Here is a 17726-nt window from a genome sequence, read left to right on the forward strand (position 1 = left end):
TAATTTAAAGACTTGAACATAAGATCTACAACCTAAAACTGCCAGTAGAAAGCATAGGTAGTAAGCTCTTTGACATTGGTCTTGGCAATGATTTTTTAAATTTGGCACCAAAAGCAACAAGAACAAAAAGAAACAAGTGGGAGGACATCAAACTAAAAAACTCCTGCACAGCAAAGGAAACCATCAACAAAATAAAAAGGCAGCCTATCGAATGGAAGAAATTATTTGCAAATCCTATCTGATAATGGCTTCATGATATATATCATACAAATAGCCAATAGTTACCTGAAAAGATGCTCACTGTCACTGATCATCAGGGGAATGCAAATCAAAAACCACAATGAAATATCACCTCACACCTTTTAGAATAGCTATTATAAAAACACAAGAAATAACAAGTGTTGGCCAGGATGTGAAGACAGAAGAACCCTTATGCACTGTTCGTGGGAATGTAAATTGGCTCAGCCTCTATGGAAACAGTGTGAAGGTTCCTCAAAAAATTAAAATAGAATTACCATAGGACCCAGGAGTCCCACTTCTGGGTATATATCTGAAGGAAATGAAATCACTATGTTGAAGAGATGTATGCACCGCCATGTTCACGGCAACATTATTTACAATAGCTAAGGCATGGAAACAACCAAAGTGCCCATTAATGGATAAATGGATAAAGAAAATGTGGTATGTGTATACACACACACACAATGGAATATTGTTCAGGGGTAAAAGAGATGGAAATCTTGCCATTTGTGACAACATGGATGGACCTCGGAGACATTATAAGTAAAAGAAGACAGAGAAAGACAAATACTGTATTATCTCACTTACATGTGGAATCTAAAAACACCAAACTCATAGAGACAGAGAAAAGATTGGTGTTGCCAGAGGCAAGAAGGGTTGGGGGTTGGGGGTGGAAGAAATGGGTAAACTGGTCAAAAGGTACAAACTTGCAGTTATAAGATTAAAAGGTACTATAGACGTAATATGTAGCATGATAATTACAGTTAACAATATGGCTTTGTATATTTGGAAGTTGCCAAGAGAATAGATCTTAAAAGTTCTCATCACAAGAAAAAATTATAACTATGTGTGGTTATTGTTGTTAATTAAACTTATTATGGTAATCATATAATATGCATATATCAAGTCATTATGTTGTACACCTAAAACTAATGCAGTATAATATGTCCAATATATCTCAATTTAACAAACTTAAGAAGTACTATTATCTGTTACATTTTCCAACTAATTACGATTAGTGTATGCAAAAGCCATTGACTTTTATATATTTTATCGCCATTTAACTTATCTTCTGTTGCTACTAATAGTTTTTCAGTTGATTAGTTGCAAATTATAGTCCTATATCTTTAGTTTTCTTTAGTCTATCTGCCAGATAAAATAAAGGACCAAAAATTATTTGTTCAGTTAAACAATAGATTAAGTATTTCCCATCCAATATTTTACAAATATCAATACTAAAAAATTATTTTGTTTTTGTGAAATTCATATTAAACTGGCTGTCCTATATTTTTATTTGCTAATTCGGGCAAATCTAGTTGCATTGCAACTACAAGTGTCATGGTAAATAATAACGATTATAGCATTGATGTACTGTTTCTGATTTTACTAGGAATACTCTATAGTGTTTCTCTACATACTTTGATGATTGCCGATTTTATAAATTCAGCGGGGTAGGAACCACTCACAAATCTGTAAACTCAATCCCAGCATAGAGCCTGCCATGCAGTTAGTTGTTCAATAGATTCTGGCTCAGTGAATGATATGCTTTATGATGTTAGCAGAGTTTGAAAAAGACAAAATTATATAGCTTAAGCTTTATTATTTTGTAGAACTATGTAGGAATGTTTAGCTTGAGTGGTAAACAAGATGAATGCGTAATCAGCTGTGAAAAAAAATATAAGAAATCAATAGCCATGAAGAGTTTAGGCTCTAGAATCAAACTGCCTGTGTTTACCTATCACCTCCATTTTTCATTCACTGCCTGATTCTGGGCAAGGTTCCTCTGAACTTCAGTTTGCACATCTATAGAATGAGAACAATGATTGCATCTACCTCATTGAGTTAATATGAGGCAAATTCATTGTAAATAATTAGCACAATGCCTGGCAGAGAGCATTTTAGGTAAATGTCACCTACTCATGTAAGTTATTATTACAGCTACTCATTCCTGAACACTCAGCAAGGGCTAGGTACTCTTCTAAACATTTTACATATAATTTCATTTTAAGTAATAAAAATAGCAACCTTCACCTTAGTGTTTACTCTCTAGAAAAACAAAGCAAATGATTAAACTTTTTTAGAAGTTGTAAGTTGGTAATAAGATTTATAAAAAAAGAAGCCAGTGATTCTCCAGTTGTGTTTCTGGGACCAGCAGCAGCGTTATTACCATGTGTGTTAATTTTCTATTGCCACTCTAACGTATTATCACCAATTTAATGATGGAAATAACAGAAATTTATTATCTCACAGTTTCTGTAGGCCAGATGTCTGGGCATAGCATGGCTCAGCTGGTCCTCTGTTAAGAGTCTCACAAGGCCAAAATCAAGGTGTCATCAGGGATGCACTTCTTTCTAGAAGTTCTGGGAATGAATCCCCTTTCCAGCTCATTCAGGTTGTTGTCAGAATTCAGTTCCATGTAGGACTGAGGTCTCTTTCCTTGGGGTGTTTGAAGCTGTTCTCAGTTTCCAGAAGCCAACCACATCCTTGGCTTACTGCCCCCTCTATCTTCAAAGCTAGCAAGGACAGAGTGAATGTTTCTCATGCTTGAACTCTCTCTGACCTCCCCTCTTGCTTTTAAGGGCTCATGTGGTTACATTGAGTCCACCCAGATAAACCAAGATAATCTCCTATTTTAAAGTCAGTTGATTAGCAACCAGAATCCCATCTGCAAAGGCTCTCCACAGCAGTTCCCAGGCTAGATTCTAATTGTATAACCAGGGGATGGGATTCCTGGTAGGACATCTTTAGAGTTTTGCCCATCACACCTGGGAACTTTTAGAAATTCAAATTCTCTGGCCCTAACCCAGCCTTACTGAATCAGGACTCAGAGTGGGGTCCACCAATCTGGGTTTTAACAAGCCCTTCAGCTGCTTCTGATTCATGCACACCAACATTTGAGAACAATTGAGGTAAGTGGAAGGATTAAAGCATATGGATTGATTTCAAAACTTAAAGCCAAGAAAATCTGTTCTCAATTTTAAAGTGAATCTCTGGAACTTACTTTAATAAATTGTTTTTAATACATGGCTATATTAATTTTATCAACTATTACTGATTCCAGTTTTATTCAACAGTGATGGATCTCAATTTAAGTTTTTTCTTTTTTTTTTAAGATTTTATTTATTCACAAGAGACACAGAGAGCGAGAAAGGCAGAGACACAGGCAGAGGGAGAAGCAGGCGCCATGCAGGGAGCCCGACGTGGGACTCGATCCTGGGACTCCAGGATCATACCCTGGGCTGAAGGTGATGCTAATCCACTGAGCCACCTGGGCTGCCCTCAATTTAAGTTTTAATGGATACAAATGAAATTTTTATTTCCAAACGAAGTTTTGCCATGTGTACCTTCTTGAAAAAGAGTCTGGTTTATGGAGGAAAGCCCTTAAACATGAGAATGATTTGTAATTAAGAACACATGAGGAGCTCCATACAGGAGCCTCAAAACCCCTTTAAATATGGTTGGGGGGGGTGTCTGAGCAGGACTTTCTAGGCATGACTTGCCGTTTATTCACTGTTTACCTCCTTCATTTGCAATTTTTAATTTCTTAACTTCTTCTGAAATATCAATTCTAGTTCTCAAATGAAATGAGATTAATGTAGAAGAAATGAGATACAAAGGGCAACAGGAAGGAGACAAAAGCGAGGTGCTTGGGTGCCTCAGTCAGTTAAGTGTCCAACTTTTGATTTCGTCTCAGGTCATGATCTTCCAGTTGTGAGATCGAGCCCCACTTCGGGCTCTGTGCTGGGTATAGAACTTATTTGGGCTTCTCTCTCTCCCTCTCCCTCTGCATCCCCCCTTTAAAAAAAAAGAAGGGAAAAATTCCTCTAGAAGATGAGTCTTCAAGTTGGTTTCCCAATTGGCTGGACTGTGTGTACAGACAGTGTGCAAATATAGACCAGAGGGGAATTATTTCCTGACTAAAATATGCTAAACAGACCCTTTTATCCTATATAACTATACTAGATAATTATATCAAATGCCCTAAAGATGTTTTTAAATGAAAGAAGAATAATGTAGTATGAAATATCTTTGCAAAAGAAATGGCAAAAGATTGACAAAGCTGCTCTTGTCTATAATAGAATGTACTTTCCTAAGTTGTAATGACTTAAATTTGCCCATTGCCTATATAAAATTTGAGGATGTGCAGTCATAGTAGGTATTAAACTTGACATAGAAATCATTATAGAGGGCAACTGCGATGGCTTAGCAGTTTAGCTCCTCCTTCCGCCCAGGGCGTGATCCTGGAGACCTGGGACCGAGTCCCACGTCAGGCTCCCTGCATGGAGCCTGCTTCTCCCTCTGCCTGTTTCTCTCTCTCTCTCTCTCTAATAAATAAATTTTAAAAATCTTTTTAAAAAAAGAAATCATTATAGAATATTTCCTTGAATTTCTTTCCATGCACCTTGAGAAACCTACCAGATCCTCAGTGACTTTGGACAATTAGTTTCTTTAATCATATCTCACACCATAGGATCCAAGTTCTGGATCAAGCTCAAAGAAAACCACATTAGGCTTCTAAGTCCACGATTATAGTTGAGCTAGTCTATCATAATTGCTGGAAACTGAAGGTTTGTGTACCCTCAGCATTCATATGTTAATCCCTAATACCCATCATCATGATATTAGGAGGTGGAGCCTTTAAAGAAGTGATTAGATCACAAGGTTAGGCTCTGGTGAATGGGATTAGTACCCTTATAAAAGAGACTCCAAATGTGAGGGCATTAAGAAGAGAGTCATCTATGAACCAGGACTCTGGCTTTCTTTCATCAGACACTGAATTTGCTGGTGCCTTGATCCTGGACTTACCAGCCTCCAGGACTCAAATAAATTTCTGTTGTTAGAAGCATCCGGTCCATGGCATTCTGTTATAGCAGCCTGAATAACTAAGGCAATAATGGTTTGTGGGTGTTTTTTGTTGTTGTTGTTTTGTTTTTTGTTTGTTTGTTTTGCTGTTTTAAGTTTCTTAAATACGCAGGACAATTCTCTACCACCAGCCCACAAATCTCAGGAAAGAGTTCATGTAAAACTCCCAGCAGAATCAACTCTAACTCAGGGCACACATACTGGGGACTTCCAGGAATGATGGGTCAGATATCTTGTGCAAATTATTTAAACACACGATGGAGGAATGGACTCCCTTCAATTTGTTTTTTAAAAAATCCCCACTAAAGCAATCTCACAGCCAAACTTGTCACTTGAAGGGGGAGATTAACTTAAAATTATATGAAATGGTCTTTCCTGCTAACCTTTTCTTCTCCCTTGTGTGTTTCTGAAGCAGAAACAGTCACAATTCGATTTCAAGCTTAAAAAAATAAAATAAAATAAAAAGGTTCAACCTCATGGTCCTGGCATCGGACCCGGCTTATCCCGTCCCCCCGCAGGCATTTACCCGGGAGTATTGCCGTTAATGTGGCATGTCAGTAAATGGAGACTCTCAGAGTTAAGGGTTAATCAAAATAATTGAGGTGATAGCAGTTAACTCTCGGGAGAATCGGAGTCCTCATCAGAAGCTGGCTGTACATGAGAGGGGAAGAAGGAAAAAAAATGTTAAAGCCACGGCTCTTTGAGTAGAAACCTCCAGGTCCCAGCTGGCACACGGGCTCAATTAGCGGCTTTTAGCTTAGTGGAGAGTCAAGCCTCCCCAAGCCCACTGGTGCTCCAGGCATTTTATTGGCTCATTAAATAGAGGATTTTGCTTTTCAGGCCCAGCCAAATGTGATGTGCTATCCAAACAGAAAGTCTGATGAGAACGGCAATAGCTGCCACGAGTGCTTCCTTTCCCCTGCTCCGCGCTTCTCTTTTCTCCACCCACCTCCCCTACCCTTGATTAGCATCCCGGGATTCTTAGGAAAGTAAACAGCAAGAGGCTCTACCGCAGGTTCTGCAGATTCAGAAAGATGCGAACTTAGTCACTTAGTAGGTACGTTTTCAGCGTGGGTGTGAGATTGTCATTCAGGTATATTTCCTACCTCAAATGGCTCAGAGACCTAGAAGGTGAGGATGAGGAAGACAGACCCAGAGGACTTCGATGTTACTAAATAAATGTCACTTCAGTGAACTAAAATGTCTAAAAGTCAGAAATCATCCATGAACTCAAGAAAATGTTGGAAAGCTGCCTAACCAGAGCTGGAAAAGTTGAAAAAGAGGGTTTGCCTCAATTACTCATCCTAATTAAGGATAACTTCTCTAGATTAATCTCATATACAACAAAAGTTCGACTCATCTTTGAAGAGTGACCTGTTTGAAAGTCCAACCCGAGGCAGGTTGGACTTCCAATGCTAAAATAATAAGCCAATAGAATGAAAGTGGGGGAGCACTGAAGAGAAATGTGCTGAAATTTCTGGATGTGATCCCAGCACACCCTGGAGGTTCCTCCTTCCCTGCACTCTTCCAGATTTTTCCTTTCTCTTTTTGAAGTAAGCAGCTTAGAAAAACTGAAAAAAATCTATCTAAAAACAATCTGCCATGCCATTTGCCATGCACATAATCCTACTAGATTATTTTTTAAAATAATAAATATTAAAACCATCCAACAGATATAAATGAAGTTGTGGTAATATTGAATGCATTCATATGGTACTGCTGGCATTCCGAAGTAATGAAACACTTAACTGGTGACATCCTGAGAGCAATCTGGTCATATGTATTAAGAAGCAAAAATATGTTTATACCTTTCGGCTGAGGGAATCCCACCTAGAAGAATTTATCTGAAAATGAATAAATACATAGAAGAAAAAGTCATATACTGAAATCCATGTAAAAATCAATCAACCAACCAACCAACCAACCAACCAAAAAACTACTGAACTCTGACTCTGTGCTAAATACTTACCCCACAAAGATGAATGGGAAATTGTCTTCAGTTACAAACTTCAACCCCTTTACTCTCTAATAGGAGAAGACGGGGACATAAAAAATTGTCATATGATGAAAAAAAATTGCATCACCTGAGGCATGTTACAGGTATCGTAGTTAACACAGAGGAGGTAGGAGAAGAAATAAAGGGGGGGGGGCATTTATTCCACATATATTGTAAGTGCTGCGCTAGGTTCTGAGAATAAGTAAGCAAAACAGATAGTACATGCATTGGAGATGGCCACAGTAACCAGTGGTTCCAGATGCAAAGAGTGGCGTATGGCCCCCTGAGAATGAAGTGCCCTAGTATATTTTGGGGAACTGTATGCAGCATGGTATTTCTGGAGCACAGAGTCAAGGGGTAGGGGAAAGTGAGTGAAGAGAGAAGAGAGGGCAGGCTGTGGGGAACTCGTGTGCCAAGAAGAGTGCTGAGACTCCATTCACCCTGTACTTGACAGAGCATCACTGAAGGATTTGTAGAGGAATGACAAAGTCAGATCTGCATTTTTAAAGGCGGGTTTGTCACCAGTGTAAAAAATGAGCTGGGTCAGGGCGGGCATGGGAGTGAGACCAAGTGGGAGTTTGCTCTAACAGCCTAGATGAGAAATCACAGAAACTTGAACTAGATTAGTGCCAGAGGGAACAGAGGGAAGACCAATTCAAAGGACCCGGTACAACAGGCCTCGGCATTCACCAGGGATTGGTCCTTGTAAATCACCCATCTGATGACCATGGCAGTGCCTACAGAAGTACCTGGCTTTCTCCCAAATAACTTTCCATTTCCATTTAGAGCTTCCTATCCTGTGCCTGCCTAACTACTGTAAAGTAAATAATTTTTCATTTTTTATTAGATCTTGCTCTTCCACTTGAGTAGTCTTGCACCTAAGCAGGAATGCCCACTGAAATTCTTTCATAATGATAAAGTTGGTTATGGAGCTGGCCTGAAACACTGCCAAAATGACGTGCCACTAATTCATCTATCCAAGTGATTTTCTTTAGACTGTCTTCTCTTTTTCTCTTCATTCCTGTCATTAGCAATAAGTAGTTAATATTCAGTTTTAAATAGAACTAATATTTCATAAGAAGTCAAGGCTTGTTTTTGTCACTGTAAATGCTAGGACAAATAAGGAAACACAATGCTGAAGGCAGAATGGTTTTGGCAGACAGCTCAGAGCAGCGATTTGCTTCTGCATAGTAGCCTGAAACATCCTACATTAAATTTTGCCTCAGAATGTAATGCAATAATGCTTGTAACGCAGTTAGTATTAGTATCTGGTATAGAGGGAGCATTCCAGAAGTGTTAGCAATCCAATGTAATTCCGAGTCATATGACTAATTTTTTTCAATTAATGAATATGAACCCTCCACCTCAGGCCAAAAGGATTTTAACTACAATTTCAAAATGCATAAAAATATGTTTTTAAAAGGGTTACTCAGGTATCAAAAACCATATGCTAAAAACTATAGTATCCATAAAGATGCCCAATATCAACATTAAGTGAAAAAAGTGCAAGCTGCTGATGTACATATAGCATGATCTTCTCCGGGTAAAAAATATATAAAAATTTTGTCTTAGGGAAATATCAGCCCTTACAACTCTTTGCATTTTCAAAATAAAGTGATGGAAAACTTCACAATTGTCTTAGGGAAAATACTCATGTGTTATGTCCAGGATAACTAGGTTTGTATTGCCTGACGATGTTTTCGGAGTCTTTTGCTGTCCAATGGAAGCTCTCTCCCACTGAGAGTGGCTAAGGAGGTTGGAAAGTGACATTTCAGTGGCTGTTGAAGGGATTTTATGTTCACACGCTGTGAACACATGTATTCCCAGAGTGGTGTTTTTCTTTCTTATTTTTTAATCTTTTAAGAGTTCACATGTCTGTAAAATGTCACTTAATGCCACTGGGATTCATGCAAGTTGAAGCTTCTACCCTTGGTATAAAAATAGAGGTTATTACCTACCATGAAAAAATGTGAACGGGTCATCTGAGGGATTCCCTTCCAGAGGGAAAGTAGCACATTATTGCTAATCTGTAAGAGCCAAGACTGAAACTTCCTCCAGTAGGATAGAGATGATGTGGGGCAAGAATTCTTTGAAATGTGAATGAACAGGAGCACCTAGGTAGCTCAGCAGTTGAGCCTCTGTCTTCAGCTCAGGTAGGGATCCTGAGGTCCCCGGATCAAGTCCTGCATCAGGCTCTCCACAGGGAGCCCGCTTCTCCCTCTGCCTATGTCTCTGCTGCTCTCTCTGTGTCTCTCATGAATAAATAGACTCAGGCCCTATCCCAGACCAACTAGATCAGAATCTGCATTTTATCAAGGTCTCCAGGGAACTTGTAAGCGCATCAGAGTTTGAGGATAGCGAAGCTTGAATCAGTAGTTTGTTGGGCCACTGTCATTAACATTTTTTTAATGAAAAAAAAATACTTGGTACATTTATTTTTCTAGAAATTCTCTATAGTTTACATGACTACAATATGGCTATTCTAACTTATTTGGATAGATATACCTCTGATGCTGCCACTTTTCTTACAGAAAATTCATTTATATGTACTTTTAAATTTTATTTACTTACTTGAGAGAAACACAGAGCACGAGCAGGGAACAATGGCAGATGGAGAAGCAGACACTTTGCTGAGAAGGGAGCCAGATGCAGGGCTCCATCCCAGGACCCCAGAATCATGACCTGAGTGGAAGGCAGATGCTCAACTGACTGAGCCACTCAGGCGCTCCCTCATTTGTATTTTTTTGAATGACTCACTTTTAGGAAACTAACCAATTTCTTAATTAAGAAATTACTCTAGTTGGTGGACTTTAAAAGAGCCCAAGAATAGTGCAAGCCACAAAGTCACAGGTTTACTGAGAGGTAGAACTGGCCTGAGTGAAACTAAACACAGAGACAAATAGAAGAGGAATCGCTAAGAGTAACTCCCAGGTTTCTGGCTTAGGCATGCGAATGGACACTGAAACCCATTCGTGAATGGAGGTATATGATTTGGAAAGAAACATCATGAGTTCAATTTTGGGACATGCCAACCTCTGTGGATTTTCCAACTGGAGATACCTAACGGGCAGTGAGACACACAGGTCAGGCTTGGGAAAGAAGTTTGAGTTGACAAGATAGTGGCCACTGATATAAGGCCCAGAACAGGCCACTTGAGCATCAGGATTAAGGTCTGGTTCCTTCTCTCCATCTGTCCTTATCCTAGCCATTTAATAACAAGAGCACCTCTGATGTTCTCCACAATGTCCATACAATACTGAACATGTAAGCGAGATGTGATGTGCCCACCATGAAACCGTATCTTTACTCCCTAGCAGTGGAGGGCCTGCTAAGTCCAGTCTAACAAGGCCATTTGGGCAGTTTCAGGAAGTCTGCACTGGAGTGGATTGGGTCCAGGCAGGGCAAATATAGTTTCCTAATATTATCCCAAACCAGGTTGAAGATTGGACCTCTCCCTCAGGTTCTCCAGCCTAAACCAGAGGTAACCATAATCATTTCACTGACATGTGTGAAGTGTGTGTTTCCTCTCATACCTCATGTGTCCTGGTTTTCTATGAGATGTCTTCTAATAATTGCATTGGCACACTTGCTTCTAAAATAAATATTGACCTTAGACTAAAGTAGAACTTAACCCTGAAGGGTAAATTCTGGAAAGCTGCAAGTAAGAAAAGAAGGAAATGTGTTAGGTAATGTCTCCCACTATGAAATCACTAAAAAATCTTTCAGAGAAAAGTTAACTTTTCGCCATCCTTTATATTTCTTGGTTGTTCAAACCTGACAGTCCAACAAGTGAAGGTATTTCTTTCATTGGCACAATAATACATTCAAATTATCTCAAAGAGAAACGATTCAGTGTGTTTGGGTTTTTGAATTTTTTGAAGTTACCTACTATGCAGTATCAGTTATAGAGCACATGTTTATTCGGATAATTTTTCTTTTATAGACAGCACCCACCTAGAAAACCCAACTGCTGCAGGTGTGAGAGAAAAAGTGCATTCATACCTATTTCATAATGTCTCTTTAATGAAAGGGGATATTTAAATTCTAAAAATAGACAACCAATTCAAGCAGGAATGAAACGGCACATCTTGGATAGTAGTTTGTGTTTCAGCTGAGCTTGGCTTTTGGGGGGACTGACTGCTTCTTTCTGCTTGGGGAATACTTTCTCACAGACCAAGAAGAGGGGCTCAGAAAGGATAAATACTACTTCAGTGGAGCTTTCAATTGAACCCTATGTCTTGCTTCTGGTACTCTATAATTTCATCAAAATCAATGAAAGGGATCCCTGGGTGGCGCAGCGGTTTGGTGCCTGCCTTTGGCCCAGGGCGTGATCCTGGAGACCTGGGATCGAATCCCACGTCGGGCTCCCGGTGCATGGAGCCTGCTTCTCCCTCTGCCTGTGTCTCTGCCTCTCTCTCTCTCTCTCTCTGTGACTATCATAAATAAATAAAAATTTTTAAAAAATCAATGAAAGAAGAGAGAGTCATGTCAGAAAAAAAGTTAGTCAATAGCTATATGCCTTTTATATAAACTCAAGGAAAATGTCCAAATAATTTAGTCATTTTGCTAGCTAGCTTTAAAAAAAAAGATATTATTTATTTATTCATGCGAGACACACAGAGAGGCAGAGACACAGACAGAGGGAGAAGCAGGCTTCCTGCAGGGAGCCCGTGGCAGGACTCGATCCCAGGACCCTGGGATCATGACTTGAGCCAAAGGCAGATGCTCAACCACTGGACCACCCAAATGCCCCTGCTAGCTAGATTTTCAAACAGGCATCTACTCACATTAAACACCTATGGAAAGCTCCAAAGGGACTGCAGAGATGGAAGGCAGGACGGGAGTGTTCACCAGCTGGGCAGAACTTGATCACAGTAACATGAGCTGCTGAGGTAGGTCCTTTTCATAGTGGCCACTTCAGTCACGAAAGAAATTATTCAGAGACATGAGATGATAATGTTTCTGTGAGCTTCCTTTTCTGATGATAAGTGCAAGAAAATACAATTTCAAAAGATTCAGTGGATGAGATTTAATGGCCCTTGTCTATCAGCTGTATTATTTCACAGTCTCCCATTTCTTGAGCTGCATGCCAGGCCCTATTCCTCACGTACATTATCTCACTTGATGCTCAACAAGTCAAGTTTCAGTTATAGAGAAACCTATCCTTTTCTATTTGCTCCCACACCTTTACTGTTAACATTCCATGAAGGGGTTGACCTTCATATGACAAGATCCTTATCTACCAGGTCACAGTTGACTTCAGACCTGACATTAGGTAAACTGTGCCAGTGAAATTCGTTCTGGTAAGAATTTGTAGTTGTATATAGATCACCAAGTTGGTCTGTGTTAAACGTTATAACCAATAAATGTTCTACTGGAGAGGCCATGTTGGATCCATTTTCAAGTCTTTGGAGAGAATGAAGAATGATACAAAGACCATTTGGCCTTAATTGACTCAGAAGTCACATCAGTGCCAGACTGTATTTCAGTTCCCAGATTCATTTGTTTATGAGGCCCACTACACTTCCTGTCCTTAGGGGTTCGTAAGACACCCATATCCTTACAATTATTTCTCCTTTCTTCTTAAACTATCTTGAGTAGATTTCATTCAATACTACACAGTGATCTCAAAGAGAGTATTCATACCCCCACTCTACTGATGAGGAAAGAGACTCAGAGAGTTGAAGCACATTGCCCACGATCATGCAGATAGTAACAAGTAGAATTTAAGCCCAAATCTATATGACTCCTAAGTCTGAGCTTTTCACCACTAGATTAATTTAGACCTCAAAATTTCAGCATACATCGAGGACTGCTACAGCCATCTGCGTCTACTCAACTAGAGCCTTTGTGATTTTCAGAAGTCACTGCTGTGTCTTCTTGAAGTTTAATATGCAAAACGAATGTTCATTGGAAACAGACAGGCATAGAATGTCCATATTTTTATCTACATCATTACGTGGAGGGAAGTGAAACTTCCTGCTTTCTAGCTGAGTTGGCCTTCTTTCAAGGACTCCAATTCTAATTGCTTTTGCAGAACATGTATACCTCCAGTAAGTTAGACCCATCTCCTTCTATAAACAAATTTCATTTTCTTCTGATCAATTTTCTATGCACAATTTATCATCACCAGACCATCGTTATTGTTTATCTTCATGGACTGTTTCCCAGAAGAAATTGACGTGTATTTATTTTTTTCTCTTTGTAACTAGCTGCAAACCTAGTACTCCTGTAACTTCTGAGCAGCCCAGTTTTAGAATTTAGCTATTAGCCCTCCTTTATGGAGAAAGAAAGATCACTTAAGTGATCCTATTACCCCTTCTGAGCTCTCTTGGCTCTTATCCTAGGATGTGAGGCCTCACCAATCCATCACCCCATATAACTGCTTGGCTCAAAGAATCTGGATTTGGGCCACTCTGATTCAGTGATTATGTGCATGGTTTAGGTTAAGATGTTTTTATTGTAGTTCAAGCAAAAAACCATCACTTGCTGTAAATCCATCAACTTTGGTTACTTTAAATTTGCTATACTCATAATACTATAACATCAACAAGAATTTTTAAAAAATTATCTAGATGCCCACCACTCTAATAATCACCTTCCTCAGTTTGGCTACTTTCTTTTGTGTCCTGCTTGTATAAATGTATACATTTTCCCCACTTTTAACCATAACAGATGCTGCTTTGTATTTATGTTCCCTTCACCAAATTTGTCAGGAAGCACTTTTCTGTAGTGCTAATTTTTAAAATTGTCATTTGAGTGGCCACATCCACCAATGTTAGATGTTAAACTCCTCATGTTTCCAGTGACTTCTTTAAACAATTTTATATATGGTAACTACCTGGCCTTTAGGTAGCAAGCTCATCGTCATCCCCCTTACTCTCAGGATTGACAGGCATTTGCCATACACAAGCGAAGGCCAAACTGGCAACAGGAGAGTTAATCCCAGGATAATAATCAGTTAATCATTTGCCTGGTAGGGGGTAAATATGGGTCTATCACTTTCTTGGAAGTAATCTTGGCAGAAGATTTTGAGAGTTTCCTTTGTAATTAATTTAGGGCCGAAAAACAACAGAAAAAGAATCTGGGGATAATGGCAATGGTGCCTTTTATCCTAAGGACGATGCAGTTCAGGAGGGGATATGCAGTTCTAATTGAAACTCACGTTTTCTATGAGCACTTGAAGTTACATGCCTCAATCTTCTGTCCAAATAGGTCTCGATACGTTACAGAGAAATTGAGGATGCAGTTTTCTACCTTCTGATCACGGCTGAAGCTCAGAAGGACTTGAGGTGCCTCTTTTTTTTTTTTTTTTTAGATTTTGTTTATTTATTCATAAAGACAGAGAGAGGGGGATCCCTGGGTGGCGCAGAGGTTTGGCGCCTGCCTTTGGCCCAGGGCGTGATCCTGGAGACCCGGGATCGAATCCCACATCGGGCTCCTGGTGCATGGAGCCTGCTTCTCCCTCTGCCTGTGTCTCTGCGCCTCTCTCTCTCTCTGTGACTATCATAAATAAATAAAAATTTAAAAAAAAAAAAAAAAAAAAAAAAAAGACAGAGAGAGGCGCAGAGACACAGGCAGAGGGAGAAGCAGGCTCCATGCAGGGAGCCCGATGTGGGACTCGATCCAGGGTCCCCAGGATCACGCCCTGGGCTGTAGGCGGCACCAAACCGCTGTGCCACCGGGGCTGCCCTTGAGGTGCCTCTAGTACTATTAGTGGACATCTTTGAGTTTTTCTCATCCAGAGCCTCAGTCAGTGCTTCTAGAAGGCCTGTGTGACTCTTTTGGCTAGTAGAAGACACAGTGATTTAGGCCTGCAGAAATGTAAATCTGGGCAAGAATAAAACTACTATTTATCCTAAAACACACACACACACACAAACACTTTTCAGAACAAATCAGTTCATCTCCTTATCAAATACAAATACATGGAACCACACAATAACAACAACAAAAGGGAGCACAGGGAGTAAGGAGTATCCTATGTTTCTTAATGTGTGTTTTGCCGACCCTCAGTTTTACTTTCCATAAGGCGTTTCACCCTTATTTACATCAAGTCTGGTGTTTAAAAAGCTAGACAATTTGCTACTTTGTTACTTGGTTGCCATCAACTACAACGTACTCAATTCACTTGTTCGGAGTCTTTTTCCACCCTCAGAGAAGCCTATCTCCCATCAGCTCCATTCTTCTGGGCCACACTTCAATCTGACTAGGGTCACTCCTTTGCCCGAAGGTCTGCATGCTAGCCTTCCTGGAGCTGCCTGAAATACCCCCTTCTATCTTTTGTAGTGGCCACGATGATGTTCCTTCCAGCTGTTTCTAAGCTGGTTCCTAAACTCAACACTGACTCAGCCCAGATCAGTAAACTCACCATTAAAAGATCAGACTATTTGAGCCATAACCAATGTAGATTTAATGCAGTCAATCCCTTGCCCAACAATTCTAAATTAAACACAGACACTGAACATGTGTGTTCTTAAGAACTAAAGGAGGAAACACCATTTGCCAAGTTCCAAAAAGTTTTAAAAAGAGATTTCATTACAGGTAATCTGTGGAGGATGGTAGGTATCTTTAAAATTACCGGTGGTAATGCCAAAAAAGAGAAGCTAATCTTAACTAAAAGCTTTTTTTTTTAATTAAAAGCTTTAATTAAAATTAAAAACTAAGTTCAGTGGGCTTTCCTTCGATCTCATTCTCACTGGCCACTCCAGTATTTGAGTGGGCTAGCCACCTGTCCCTCCAGTCTCACCTCAATTCCCATGCCCCCACCCCTGCCCCAGCTTGATTTTCCATTCATTCTCATTCTCACTGCACCTTCTCTGTTCCCTTCCAGGTCCTTCCTATTCCTTCAGGGAGTCCATTCACTCCAAACACCCGCAATTATCACCTACACATGGCTTCTTGGTATTAGTTGGGAATTTGCAAGTAATAACAACCAAACTTGAACCAGCATAAAAATTTAAAAGATACTTAATTAAAAGTATCCTAGACAAGAAAGAAGTTGAACCTTAGCAAAGCCTCAGATCAGGGACTCAAAACATGTAGCCTTTCTTACCTATTTTTCTTTCTTTTTCAGTATGTCAGTTTCATTTTCCTTTGTGCAGAGTTTATATCTGTTTTGATACAAAGAACGAGTAGACTGGGCTGTAATGTCTTGGTCACAACTCCAAATCTCTAAAAACAGATATTGAGGGATCCCTGGGTGGTGCAGCGGTTTGGCGCCTGCCTTTGGCCCAGGGCGCGATCCTGGAGACCTGGGATCGAATCCCACATCAGGCTCCCGGTGCATGGAGCCTGCTTCTCTCTCTGCCTCCCCCTCTCTGTGACTATCATAAATAAATAAAAATTAAAAAAAAAAAGATATTGATTGGCTCAGCTTGGGGATGGGTCTTGAATAAATCCATTTTAACTGGGAGTACTATCATGGGAAAGGGTCAGGTGCTCATCTTGGATGGATCAACTATGAGCTGTCATAAGAACATGGTATCTCCAGTTGTCACCTACTGACTTAACCTTTTACCTGAACACATAAAGATACTGTCACATGCTAACACTTCAAATTTCACAAGCCTGACACTAACCTTATAATTTCTCACCTAAATAATATGTCACCCTACCCCACCTGGTGTGGTACTGGTACTGTTACTCTTCATCAGTGAATAGTACCAGCATTCTTCCCACATCCCTGACCAAAGCCTTGAATCACTCTATCTCATCTCTTTCTCTATCTCCTCTCTGATGCAAACATCAGTTTATATACAGTAATATTTAGTGGACATTCACTGTGTGTCACTAAATGGTCTATACATTATTGCCCTTAATTCTCAAAACAAATCCACAAAGTAGATACTGTTGGTAAAGTCATTTTCCAGTTAAAGGAGACGGAGGCCCGAAAAAATTAAGCAACCTGCCCAAGCTCACACAGCTACTAAGTAATGGTGCTAACAAGCAAATTTATTTTGACTGCAGAACCGAAGCTCTTAACAATCATGCCATATCTTATTGCTTCTGAAACACGCTTGTTATTTAATTTTCTGATATATCCTACAAATTCCTCTCCAATCACCTTGTATATCCATCCAAATAGCCTTGGCATTGCCATTCCCTATAGCCACTAAGAATTGTGAAACTCTCCTAGGAACCTGGAGTTAGGTATGACACCCAGACCTTCAGTGGTCACAGTGTTATACTCCTTGACACATGTGGGTTAAAATCTCTAATAGTATTTTAAAGTTTGGGTTTTTTTTTTGTTTGTTTGTTTTAAAGCAGTTAAATGTATTAGCTTGTTCTATCTTCCCTTTGAACGATTCATCCTTCTGTATCTTCTATGTTTTTCATGCCCCACCAGGCACCTTACAAAAATCCCAAAGCATAAAATGCTTTAGTTGGACATTATTGATTGATGACCTATGGGACAGATTTCATCTTTCCCTTGACTGGATGTCCCTCCCTTTAAGACTCCTATTACTATTTCTAGGAAAATATTTCCCCATAATAGCCTTAATTTTCTTTCTTTCTTTTTTTTTTTTTTTAGCCTTAATTTTCTAGAATAATGCTTTTTTTTTTTTTTTTTTTTTTTAATTCAACTCAGGTAAACCTAACAAATTCTCTGCCAGAGTCCATTTTC

General features: G+C 39.6%; 1 long non-coding RNA gene across 3 annotated transcripts in view; it reads right to left on the reverse strand.

Moving 5' to 3' along the window:
* LOC112647197 (uncharacterized) overlaps positions 1 to 17726 on the reverse strand; it is a 77229-nt gene that overhangs the window by 59225 nt on the left and 278 nt on the right. Inside the window, exons 2-4 of one of the 3 annotated variants that reach the window (XR_007407853.1) lie at positions 16155 to 16212; positions 11887 to 12077; positions 6912 to 6947 (exon numbers count right to left, since the gene is read on the reverse strand). This is a non-coding gene — a long non-coding RNA (uncharacterized LOC112647197). The remainder of the gene's footprint in view (positions 1 to 6911; positions 6948 to 11886; positions 12078 to 16154; positions 16213 to 17726) is intronic. The other 2 variants (XR_003128179.3, XR_004811422.2) reach the window with 2 other exon arrangements.

The sequence above is a fragment of the Canis lupus genome, chromosome 32 (genome assembly GCF_003254725.2).
Source record: "Canis lupus dingo isolate Sandy chromosome 32, ASM325472v2, whole genome shotgun sequence".
Lineage (NCBI taxonomy): Eukaryota > Metazoa > Chordata > Mammalia > Carnivora > Canidae > Canis > Canis lupus.